General features: G+C 49.6%; 1 long non-coding RNA gene across 3 annotated transcripts in view; it reads right to left on the bottom strand.

The window, feature by feature from the left end:
- LOC108391032 (uncharacterized) overlaps positions 1 to 12,921 on the bottom strand; it is a 332,816-nt gene that overhangs the window by 285,827 nt on the left and 34,068 nt on the right. For all 3 annotated transcript variants that reach the window (XR_012125171.1, XR_012125170.1, XR_012125169.1), the window contains exons 5-6: positions 12,146 to 12,308; positions 539 to 634 (exon numbers count right to left, since the gene is read on the bottom strand). This is a non-coding gene — a long non-coding RNA (uncharacterized lncRNA). The remainder of the gene's footprint in view (positions 1 to 538; positions 635 to 12,145; positions 12,309 to 12,921) is intronic.

Raw genomic sequence — 12,921 nt, 5'->3', positions numbered from 1 at the left:
CTCACAACACCCTCCCAAGGAGGGAGAGAAAACCTCAACACAGCTCCGACACACCAGAAAGGAAGGGCCTTGAGAGGGAGGCCGCGGAGGCCGCCCCCTTCCGTCAGCCTTCCGCATTCCGCGTGCAGGTTCCCTCTGGGGAACAGATCAAACAGCAGCGGGCAGTTCAGCTGGTCCACCCTGGCTCATTACTGCCGCCCTATTCCACTGGCAGAGCCCCCCGGGCTCAGGGGAAGGAGGATCATATTTTGGACATTATCAGCAAAAGGACCGGCTGTGGTCGGAGGGCTAACTTCATACCAGCCGCCCCAATGCCCACAGCCCTGCCGGGGGCATTGCTCTGCCAGGGCCCCCACAGCCCATCACAGACAGCATGGCCAGCGCCACATCACCGCTGCCATACTCTTCCCTGCGGCGACCCATCTGAAGGACTGAGTGCGGGTCCAAGTGACTGCCAACCCTTCAGCTCCCTCCACGAGATGGTGCTCATTTTGATTTCCCCACATTGAGCACCCAGGATTTTGGAAACAATCCTTACCTTTCACTACTCAGAGACTCTCTTTCTCCATCGGTTGGGGGATCCTCTTCCTTTCCCCCTTCATGAATGCAGATGTCACTGGAGCAGTGTTTAAACCTAAAATGAAGTTTGAGTTCATTACTTATCTTTGGACTTAGAAGATGACTTTGCAACAAAAAGTAGATTCTTTCTGGAAACTTGTGGATTTTTCTCTCTGACTCCTAACACCCAACTTTCCTACTCTAAAGGACTTTTTTTTTTTTAAGTTAACTTCACAAGAAAAAAATAGTAACATTTCTGATTCTGGGAGGGAGGAGGGGGAAACAAGCGAATACACTGAGGCTCCCCCCGCCCCCCGGACTCCCATCTGTTCCAAATCTTCCCCTCACAGGATGTAATGTCTAAAAAGCAAGAAAAATATCCCTTCCTCTTCCAATGTTCAGCAGGATCTTGCATGCAAAGACAAGAATGTCTGGTTACTCTGTGGGTTTTCATCTGCTTTTTAACTCACATGTTGCTGAATTACACTGGCCCCTCAATCCCATTTCTCTCTCTCCTCCACCCCCCAAAAAACACCCGGTGCAATGCGGCTGGCAGGCAACACCAGTTCACCACTAGTGAGCAACACCCTGGTTCTAGCAAGGAGCTGCTTCCGCTCCACATCACCAGCCCCTTTGGCACAAAGGATTTGTTCTAAGCCTGGCCAATGACTTCTGCAGATTTCTTAGCTGAAGTCATGCCACAGGGATGCCTAGGCCCCCCGAGGAAGTGAGGCCACCCCCCAGGGTAAAAGGAAGGGCTCAGAATCCCGGACTTCTTGTCCTGCACACTCACGCGCCGCTTCCAGGCACTTTGCCCACAGATGTACACACGCAGCCAATTCCTGGACATCTGAACAGGAAGGATGCGCCCCAGTAGCTGGAGACAGCCATCACTGAGGCCTTTCCAGGCCTGGGAGGGCGATATTTATAGGAAGGGCAGCCAGCCAAGCCAGACCAGCTCCAACTTTATATCAACCAACCCTCCTTTCTGCCTTCTGTAGTTCTCCAAGTGAAATGAGAGGCAATTCCCTTTATTGCTTGATTTTTAAGCAGGGACAGAGGCTCTCATTAGAAGGGTTGAGAAATGCTGACCGAAGAGATGAAGAGGGACCTCATGATGTGCCCCTCCCCTTGGGCCGTCCACCTTCCTCTCTCATTCCCCAGCCGCCCCCACTCGGCCTCCATGGCCCCCCAGGCACACCCCTAGGCACATACTCACACACCCCTTCTTTAGGCCCCAGGGAACACAGAGCCCTGGAGGTCGTCCACATGAGCAAAGCTCTCTGATTACCATACAGCCCACATTTTCCTTCATGCCCTCTCACCACTGCTAATTACATCCTACAAGGCCCTGCGCGATCCACCTTTGACCCCATCATCCTCTGACCTTATTTCCTACCACTCTTCAAGCTCTCTCCTCCTTGCGGTTGCTCAGACGCATCAAACACAGCCCTCAGGGCCTTTGCACCTGCTGTGTCCTCTACCTGGAATGCCTCCTGGGGAGTCTGAAAGCCTGGGTCCCACCCGTGATCTAGATTTCTGCTCAGGAAACTACCTCCCTAGAGAGGCCTTGCTCACAAAGTCTAATCAATAATAAAAGTATCCCCATCTCTCTCTCACTGCTTCATCCCACACACAGCACCTGTCACCCCCGCCCAAAACTCTCCAAGGGACCTTAGTAAGGCCTCTGTGAGCTCTCCTCTCTCCTAGGCCTCGACCTTGGCCTGCCCTCAGCAGGGCGTCCTACTGAGTCACCCCCCACTCTTGCCATCTGATCAAGTTCCTCATCTCCCATCTTGAAGGTACAACTCCTGGTAGGGTAGGGCGGGGACACGAGACAAGCATCACGATTAGTTTTTCCTGCCTCTGATGAAAAATGCCGAGATATAAATAGAACAGGAGGGGCTCCACCTTAAGGCTATGATTCCATTTCAAAAACCAGGGAGTTAGGAGGTAAGATTCCTAACATGCTTTATGGTAATAAGCCAACAACTGGCCCTCTTAAGGCAGGACAAGCAGTGGTGTGTCCTAGGTGGTGTGTCCCCACTGCTTGAGGGTAGCCACTATCTTGGAGAAAAGGATCAATAAAGTCCTTGTGTTAAGTTTATCTTACGGACTATCTAGAGGACTATGGATAATGACATAATGTCTCTCATCAGAGACAGACATCATGAGACCACATATCAAACCTACACCCCCCGAGCCCTTTGCCCCATTCTTGAAATCCCTAAAAGATACAAATCCTAAGCTTTAAGCGTGCCTCCTCTCAGGTTGCCCACACTCCCTTTTCTTCCAGTGTGTACTTTGCCTTAAAGTCTTCTTGCTGCTCAAATTACTGCCGTTTGTCTCTGCGCTCTTCCAAGCCTGTTGGGAGGTTAATAAGAAACCCCTTTTCCCAGTGGTAAGTGTCTGTTACTTTGCTATTTCATTCAATTTTCTAGACTTAAGCACAAGTCTTCACTCTCTCTGTCCCACTTCAGACAAGTTGGAAAAGGCTACTAAGATCTCTGATTTGGGCCTGCAAGTTCCCACCGCCTGGGTGACCCGGACAGGACGGCAGCTGTAGGAACCCACTCTTTAACAGACTGCCTGGAAATTCTTTTCTGTGAGAAGTTCTCAGGACATGATCGCACTCCATCCAGTGCTCTGCAGTCCCCCAAGTCCTGGAGTGGTGGGGGGCGCTTAGTGCCCAGGCCGTGCAGATTCAAGCGGACACTGGACACCAGGTGACCCAAGCTTTAGGAGTTGCCAAGGGATCTGCCCTATGCCAAGAAAGAGTTCAATGAACCTCCCTCCCCTCTCTGTCCTCCCTTACTCTCTGCTGCCCGCCCAGCTGCTGCCATTCACGACGGACCGCTCTCACTTTAATGAAGTCCTTCCTTACCTGCACTTGTCCGACCTGTTAGAGAATTCTTTCTCCATCAGAGTCAAGAGCCCTCCCCCATCCAGGCTGAGGTCTCACCTAGTGCACAGGGAGAGACCTCCCCAGATGCAGCCGCCCAACAGGACTGGGCCTGCCTTCTGCAAGGGCCCAGTTAAACTGGTTTAGCAAGAATCCCCTAAGCCCTGATGTGCTCCACCCACAGACCCCTCACTCTGCTGCTTCTAGATCCCCAGCTGTCATTTCTGTATTCAGAGTTAAACTCACTTTCTTTTCCCTATTGCAACTGTCCTGAGTCAAGTCTCTCTCACCACTTAACAAGTCAAAAGAATTTTTCTTTAACACCACCTGACATCATACGATCTTTTTGTTCACCCGTCTCCCTCCACTGGTCTGTAAGCTTCCCGAGGGCAGGATCTGTGTGTGTTCTGCTCTCCACTAGCGGGCTAGCTTCTAGAACAGCATCTGACACACAGCAGACACTCAAAAATATTCGTAGAGCAAAGAAATCCAGCTACCTCCTCCTGTCTCTTGGCCTCGGTTTACCTGCCACCCTCTCTAGGAAATCATTTCTGAATCTCCCAAGGCTGGCCCTGAACTTCACCTAGCAATGATCATACAGACCACAAGGGATAATTCTCTGGCTTAATGTCTACTTTAAATTTGTTAATTATATAATATACTAATATGCAGTATAAGGAAAGAAGTCTATCCTGACTGTCGGCCCCCCTTCCACACCTGCACAGCACCCTACCTCCAGCCTGTGTCCTCTGCAATGTACATCCATGCACACATCTGTTTGCAAGTCTCCACTCCCCTCCCCTAACACACACACAGGCTGCCTGGCCCCTGGCAAGACCTTCACTGTAAAGGGGGAGGAAGAAGAGCCCAGGTGGGGCTGACAGCACGCGCTCTGCTCTCCGAAACCAAGCCAGCTTTGCCCCCATCTTCCTGGCTTTCTCCACCCACAGGAGGAAAGGTGCCACTCCTGCTGGCAACCCTGCAAAGGGAGACGGGCCCACAGCGCCGGCCACTCTCGGCCCCCTTCTCCGCTCCTGGCAGCTCACGGGGCCCACTGGGCCAGAGCGGAGCCCCGGAGGGCGAGCGGCTCGCGGGGCCCAGAAAGCCGCAGGGCGCCAGGGCCGGGAGGTGGGGAACTCCAGCCTGCCTGGAGGCCTGCGGGAGGGGCCCGGGCGGAGGGGCGCGGGCTGTAGAAACTGCCCGAGTAGGTTTCCACTTACACGGGCAGCAAACACACCAAGGCCCTTCCGCAGCCCCGAGAGCCTCTCGGAACAACGCAAACCGCCAAGGGTTTGTGAAAAGCTGATCCGATTGAAAAGCGCTGTGAACGGGCCGAGAGCAAGTGCAGCCTGACCAGCCCTCCGGCGGCCTGCGGCCCGAGCCCGCGCTCGTCCCTCCTTGGCCTCTGCTCGGGGGCGCTGGACATTCAGCAACGCACCTGGGGCAGGGGCGGGAACTGACCCTCACCCCGAGGGCCGCTGACTCCTGAGAGCAGGACCCCGGCCAGGGCTGGGAGGGGCGGACTCCACGCGGCCCTCTGCGCCAGGCAAGCTCGCCCCTTACGCCCCAGGAATCCTGGCCACGACCAGCTGCGCGGGAGGCACCGCGTCGGCGCCCCGCCCGCCGCACGTGGGTCTCCTTTCTGGCGGCCATTCACTCCCTGAAACTCCGAGTGGAACTGGGTCTCCGGATGAGCTTGCTGGGCAACAATTAAAGGAAAAGCAAATCCTTCTCGAATACTCCAGTTTCTGTTTCGCTGGACTTGGCCGGGTCCCGGGACCCGCTTCCCATCATGCCCAGGTGACCAGCCATCCCGGGCTGCAGGGCTGTCCCGGTTTAGCCGAGGGGACCACGGCCCAGGACGGCGCTGGTCACCCTCCTCTGCGGCCCTCCCCAGCCTCCTCCCCTGCGTCCCCATGGTTTCGGGTGGGCACATATTTGGGGAAGGTCGGTTTCCTAGTATTGCTCCCTAATCCTGATGCCTTGGTTGGGTTTTAGAGACGAAGAAAGTGCTGAAGCTGGAGGTCAAATACATTTCTTTCAACCAGAGGCTTTAATTTTAAGAGGGAACACGGCACTTTCTTGGCTGTATCTACAATACCTTGTTCAATTTAATCCTACGAGGTAGGCAACATTTCCCAGATGGGGAAACTGAGGCCCAGGGTCACAGATTGTAAATGGTAGGACGGGGATGCCAACCCGCAGTGACACCGGAGCCGGCGGGCTTGCTCCCTGCCTCCCACTGCGGACCCGGAAGATGACGCGTCCTCGCCCTTTAATCATGGAGGACAGAACCGATGTGAAAGGCATGAATTTGCACATGCGCGGCGACTCAGCAAGACTGTGGCCACCGGTCCTCCTCTAGATGGGACCCCAGGTCCCAGGAGGAGAGGGTCGGGGTCAGGCACAGTGCTGGCCCCGCTGCCCCGGCTGGGCCTCATCACAGTAACCCCTGCGGGTCGACCTGTCCCCGTCTGCTCTCCGGATGGTCACCCCATGGACCCATTAAAACCCCGGATCTGACTGTGCTCCGCCAGCCCTCACCCCGAGCTTCATCCGGGGCCTTGAGGAGGCGCGCGGGGGCCAGCGGGACAGGGGCCAGCCCGGCAGGACGGGCCACGAGCCCCGACAGCTGCTCACGCCCTTCCAGGAACTCCCCCTGGGGAAGTGGCTGTGACTGGCAGTGACGGGAGGAGGGCGGGGGGGTGCCCGGGGCAGTGTTCGCACTTGGGGTCATCTGGCACAGTGAGCCTGGAGTAATTCCTATGACGAACAATAAAGAAACGGTCAAGTAAACTATGATGTATGGATATACCCATTGAACTGGACATTATGCAACCTCAAAAATGTATGTTTATGAGGGACTGAAAATAGTAAGGAAAATGCTTGGGCTGCTGAGTTAAGTGAAACAAACAGGAAATAAAATCAGGTGGGCAGTGCGGTCACAACTGCATGAAAACCGAAACACCCCCTGCAGTGGAGGGAAATGAATGAGAGACGCGCGCTCAGCCGCCCCGAGCCGCTTCACAGCCTTACCTCGGTTGATCTTCGCGGCAAGCCTGCGACTTAGGAGCCATTTTTATCCTCACTCTCCCGGTGAGAAAGCCGAGGCCCCGACAGGACAGTGAGGCTGCCCAGTGGTTGCCCACAGCCGACAAGGGGGAAATCGGGGGTCTGCGCTCAGATCTGCCCGGCAGACAACAGCTCCGTCCAGCTGCTGGACCCGCTGGCAGCTTTCCCCCTTACTTACTACTTTTTAATTTTCCAGATTGTCTATATTAACCGTTACAACATTCTTTAAATTTATTTTTCCCCCATTTCAAAGGTAACACAGTCAAAACACTTGCTGTGTTGTGTCCCTTTTTTTAATGTGGAAAACAATAAGGTCAGGACCAAACACTGAAAAACAACGAAGCTTCACTCATCTTAACTTCAACGGTCCCGGCTCGGCCCCCTGCTGCCCTTCCCGCCGCGGTTCCGCGACTCCGGTCCCCTCGTCACTGAGCCCCTGAGCCATGAGGTGTCAGGGTCAGATCTGCATTTTGGAAACCACGCGTCTGGGCAGCAAGGAAGGTGGGCGGCCGAGGTGGGCGGAGACGGCGGGGGCAGGTGAGGGCCTGCACCGTGGTGCCCCCACAGCGGGGCCCTGGCAAAGGGCCGGCGAGGAACGCTCGCAGAAAGGCCCTTTCCCCAGCGTCCACAGTGTTGTGCCCCGTTTCCTAGAGTCCCGGCGTGGAGCCGCAGTCTCCAGGCTCAGTCGCGAGATGCAAGAGCAAAACAGGTCTTTGTTGCTGGTTCGAGCTCGGGTCTCAGGGGCCGGCAGAACACAGGCCTCGGTCTGAGACCCTGAACAGAGTTCCCTTTTTGCTTTTATACTTTTGGAACAACAGGTAGGGGCTTTCCAAGAGGGTGATTCATTGTGACCTTAGCTGATTGGCTGAGGAGGGTCAGGGTCTTGTTGCACAGGTTGCTGGGCATGGTTTCCATGGTGGGCGTGGCTTGAGCAGGAAACTTCTTACTCAAGATGGAGGACACAGAACAAAATGGAGGTCCCGTTGGCTAGGGGTCATGTAGGGGACATAGTTATTCAAGATGGAGGACACAAAATGGAGGCAGGGGGTGTGTAGCGGACATAATTATTCAAGATGGAGGACACAAAATGGAGGCAGGGGGTGTGTAGGGGACATAATTATTCAAGATGGAGGACACAAAATGGAGGCAGAGGGTCGTGTAGGGTACATAATTATTCAAGATGGAGGACACAAAATGGAGGCAGGGGGTGTGTAGGGGACATAATTATTCAAGATGGAGGACACAAAATGGAGGCAGGGGGTGTGTAGGGGACATAATTATTCAAGATGGAGGACACAAAATGGAGGCAGTTAGGTCAAGCTAACCTTCCAGGGGGCCCACACACGGGTCACAAGCTGTCCACGGAGAGCCATCAGCGTTAAACAAAAGCAGCAGCAGGAGGCCCTGGGGCCAGGATCCAGGGAGGATCCCTCCCCATTTCAGGGCCTCCTGCTTCTCCTCCAAGGGAGCCAGGAGAGAGGGAGGCCTCGGGCACACTTCCCAGAACATCCAGGAAAGATGCGGCGGGTGGGAAGGACCACCACCATCCACACCAATATTGTGGACCTGGCCTCCCCCGGAGTGTCTTTTCTAGTCTGAGAGAGAGCAGGCTTTTGGGAAAACAGACTACAGAGCTTAGCTGCAGCAGTGCAGTAGCAGCAGAAAATGTGACAAGTTGCAAGGAAGATACTCAGATTTCATTCACTTTTCTCAACCCTTGCACATTTGGAGGGCTTTCTGAGTAAAGAAGATGCAATATTGCTGGAGAAAATACAGTAACAAAGCAGAACCTTTCGGACAGTGGTTCTCAGCTCTTGAGGGGCCTCAGAATCACCCAGAGAGAGAGGCTGTTTAAATGCAGATTTCCAGGCTTACTAGCCCCACAAACATTATGATTTTATAGACCCTGCTCAGGCCCGAGAGTCTGCATATTAACGAGCATTTTCCCCCAAGCTGCTATTGGACACTAGGCCTGCCTGCTAGGAAATCCGGACTTCCAGTATCTTGCTGATGTAAGGATTGACATTTGGGGGACATTTCTAATTACTTTCATCTTTTAAAAAAATGTATTTGCAAAGGGTGTACAGGGAATTCGTATCATTTTTTTTCAATTTTCTGTAAGACAAATTACTGAAAAATAAGTTTAAAATATCTATATTACTAAAGTAATGTGTGCCTATAATAAGATAATTTTAATAGTGCCACATTAGGTAAGTGGGAGATGGGCACCATCTCCACCTCCTTCCCGCCACCCCACGGGCACCACCCACTCTGCAAACCGCCAGGCCTGGATCAGCAAACAAGCTGGACATTTTGTTTGTGTTTTCATTTTTTTAACAACTAATGCCTGCAAGGAGGTGATAAAAATGATGTTCAAAATTGTTGGCCAAAGTGCAAATTAATACGGTCCTTTCAAAAAGCAGTTTATCAACATGTATCAAAAACTATAAAGACACACTCCCAGACCTACGAATCCCATGTCTAGGCATTTCTCCCAAGGACATCACTATCATAGATAGCATGCAATCTTTTCTTTTTAATTTTATCGTGGTAAGAACACTGAACATGAGATCTACTGCCCTCTTAACGAATGTTAAAGTGTATGATGCATTACTGTCGAGCGTAGGCAGGTGCAATGTTGCACAGCAGGTCTCTAGAGCGTATTCATCGTGCTCCACTGAAACTTTATGCCCACTGATAAGTAACTCCCATTCCCCCTCTCCCCCGTCCCTAACAGCCACAGTTCTACTTCCGCATCCTACAAATTTGACTAAGCGGAATCAAGCAGTATTTTATTTATCTTTCTGTGACTGGCTTATTTCATTTAGTATGATTCGTCCATGTTGTCCAATACTGCAGAATTTCCTTCCTTTTATAAGGCTCAACAGTGCTCTGTTGTATGTATGTACCACGTTTTCTTTATCCATTCATCTGTAGATGGGCATTCAGGTTGCTTCCAGTCTTGGCTGTTGTGAACAGTGCTACAGTGAATATAGGGGTGCTAATATCTCCTTGAGACCCTTATTTTAATTCTTTTAGACAAATACCCATAAGTGGGATTGCTAGATCATATGGTATATCTTATTTTTAATTTTTTGAGGACTCTCATACTGTTTCCCATAGCAACTGCACCATTTTGCATACCCACCAACAGCGCACAAGGGTTCCAAGTTCTCCACATCCTCACCAACACTTGTCTATTGTTATTTATTTATTTATTATTTTATCATCGCCATCTTGACAGGTGTGAGGGGATAGCTTTTAGCTCTATTATTTCCCTTCTGAATGCTCAGCACTTGGATTTTGCAGAGAGGCAGAGCTGGGTGAGAAATCGTCTCCCGCTTTCCATGCGCGTAAGGACTTCCAGTATCCTTCCTGAGCCTCACCTCTCTTATGGGGGTAAAAAGAGATCACAGGTATCCCCTAAACTTGCCTCAAGAAATGAAATAAGAATGCACGTAGAGACGCTGGGTGCTCTTTGACCTGAGACAGGAAGCAGAGCTGTTACAGTTCTCTCTCTATATCCTCTGTGATGGGCCACATTTCACAACTCAGCGCTTAAACACTGGGCTTTAAAAACGGGGGCCAAGATTTTGACAGCCTTCATATTCTTCTTCAGTCTCCTACAGCCGACTTGACTTAAATAAGAGACGTACAAAATGCATTACAGTGCCAGCGCGCTATTCCCGGTTAACTGAAATAATGAAATGGGAGTAAGATTTGCAAATTACAAGGCACCTAAAAATGTAACGCACACGAGTCCATTTTGACAGGATGACCCTAAAGGGACGGTGATTAACCGAAGGCCCAGGGACCTGGAGCATTTATATGAGGGGCAGTAATGCACTAAGCAAACACAGTAAATGCACAGGGTGGGGAGGTGGAGAAGGAATGCAAAGGGGGTTTGTGTCCAGAAAACCCCATTACTTTTTCAATGTCCGGGCCCAGGCTTCCAGGATGGGGCAAGATTTCTGAGAGTAATGAGAGTAAGAATAATTTTCTCAGCTGTCTTTCAGCCAGTCAGATCAATTTCTCGGACTATCTTCATCTAATTTATCACAAGGCCTGTCTATTCTTAGTCTGGGTTCCACATCTTTTACTTTGGAGTTAATCACAAGGGTTACTTGAGTCCCTGATTATAGGAAGTCTCTCATTTCTAAGGAACTATTCAGAAACAGAAAAGAAAAAATTATTTTATTATTATTAGCTTGTGAGTACGCTCCAGCCTACTTTTCTAAAGTTCCAAAAGCACTTAATCAAGAAAATATAAAACTATATTAAGTTACAAGCAAGAAACTCCTTCTCACATACCCCATCTCACATCTTTCCCTGGAGGGAACTACTGACTGGGTAGATATTCTTCCAGACCTTAACTCTTACAAATATTCATGATATACTCACATGTGCACACACACATGATTTTTTTTTACATAAATAAGTCTACACTATTTCTCTGCTACTTGAACTTTTTTTCACTTAAGAATAAGTGAAGTGTCATATGCACTCTGTGTTTATCATGGCACTATTTACAATAGCCGAGATATGGAAGCAACCTAAGTGTCCATCAGTAGATGAATGGATAAAGATGTGGTACATATACACAATGGAATATTAGTCAGCCATACAATGAAAAGAAATCCTACCATTTACAACAACATGGATGGAGCTAGAGGGTATTATGCTCAGTGAAGTAAGCCAGGTAGAGAAAGACAAGTACCAAATGATTTCACTTATTTGTGGAGTATAAAAACAAAGCAAAACAGAAGGAACAAAATAGCAGTAGACTCAAAGACACCGAGAAGGGACTAAAGGTTACCAAGAGGGAGAGATTGTGGTGGGGGGGGTAGGGGATAAAGGGGCACAATAATTTGCAATGACAATATAAGTTGGTCATGGGGATGGTAGTACAGCACAGAGAATACAGTTAATGATTCTATAACATCTTACTACATTGATAGATAGTGACCACACTAGAAGGGCTAAGAATTTAATAATATGGGTAACTGTTGAACCACTGTGTGTAGCTGAAACCAACATAAAACTGTCTATGAAAGACACTTTAGTCAAAAATAATAATAATAAATTAAGGGTATCTGGCCATATCTGGACATACAGGTATGTGTGTGGCAGTCACAGACCCTGGTAGACCAACTCCCCTATGTAAATAGCTATGTGACCTTAGGCAAATTACTTAACTCTATCCTTGTTTAAAAAAATAATCTACTAGTAACTAAGGGATTGTTGTGAAGATTAAATGAGTTAATACCATAAATATATAAGTATTGTAAAATATGTAAAGCACTTAGAACAGTGTATAGAGTAAGTACTATGTGTGTTTGCCATTGTTACTGCCGCAGTCTCCCCTTTAGGCAGGGGGGGTACGTTCCAAGACCCCCGTGGATGCCCAAAACCATGGACAGTACTGAGCCCTATATACACTATACCTTTTCTTATACTAATATGCCTATGATAAAGTTTCATTTATAAAGTGGGCACAGCAGAGATTTACAATGACTAATAGTAAAATAGAACAATTGTAACAATAGACTGTAATAAAAGTTATGTGAACAGGATTTCTCTCTCTCTCAAAACAACTTATGATACTGTACTTACCCCTTATGATGACATCACGTGATAAAATGCCTGTATGATGAGATGAAGAGAGGTGAATGACGTAGGCACTGTGATGTAGCATCAGGCTACCACCGACCTTCTAACGACATCAGGAGGACCGTCAGCTTCCAGAGTGTGGGTCCAGAAACGGTGGAAAGCGAACCTGCAGACAAGGGGAGGCTATACTATATTTACCTTGTTCTTTTCTTGAATGGCCATATAGTATTCCAGCATTTGGACAAGCCATAATTTATTGAACCCAGTCCCCTGCTGAGAGACACATAGGTGCTTTCCTACTTTTTGCTACAGTGAGCATTTTGAACATAGGTCTTTGTATAAATAGGCAAACATTACTCTAGGATAGTTTTCAAGGCATGAAATTGCTGCATCAAAGGTCATACTCATTTTTCATGAAAGATGTTGCCAAATTTCCCTCCAAAAGGCTTCTCTAATTTATATCCCTGCCAACCGCTTGTATCTGTCTTGTCTCCAGGCATCTTCACTGGCAGCCGGGATCTTTGGCATCCTCATTTCTGCACTTGCCTTCCCTAAATGAAACCTCAGTCAAAACCACCAACAATTCATTTGTTTAAGTCCCTGGGACACCTAATCCCTTTGTCTTTTCTAAAAGGAATGAAATGTTTTCGGTGCTCACAGGCCTTCAGTTGCCTGGACCCGGCCCTGGGATGACTTTGAAAGACACAAATAAAATACACTTCTGATCCCTAACACTCTCCAGGGAGGTTCGAAGGGGCCCACGTGAGGCCCAGCGCTGC

The sequence above is a fragment of the Manis javanica genome, chromosome 14 (genome assembly GCF_040802235.1).
Source record: "Manis javanica isolate MJ-LG chromosome 14, MJ_LKY, whole genome shotgun sequence".
NCBI classification, from domain to species: domain Eukaryota; kingdom Metazoa; phylum Chordata; class Mammalia; order Pholidota; family Manidae; genus Manis; species Manis javanica.
This window is presented reverse-complemented; position numbering and strand designations above follow the sequence as displayed.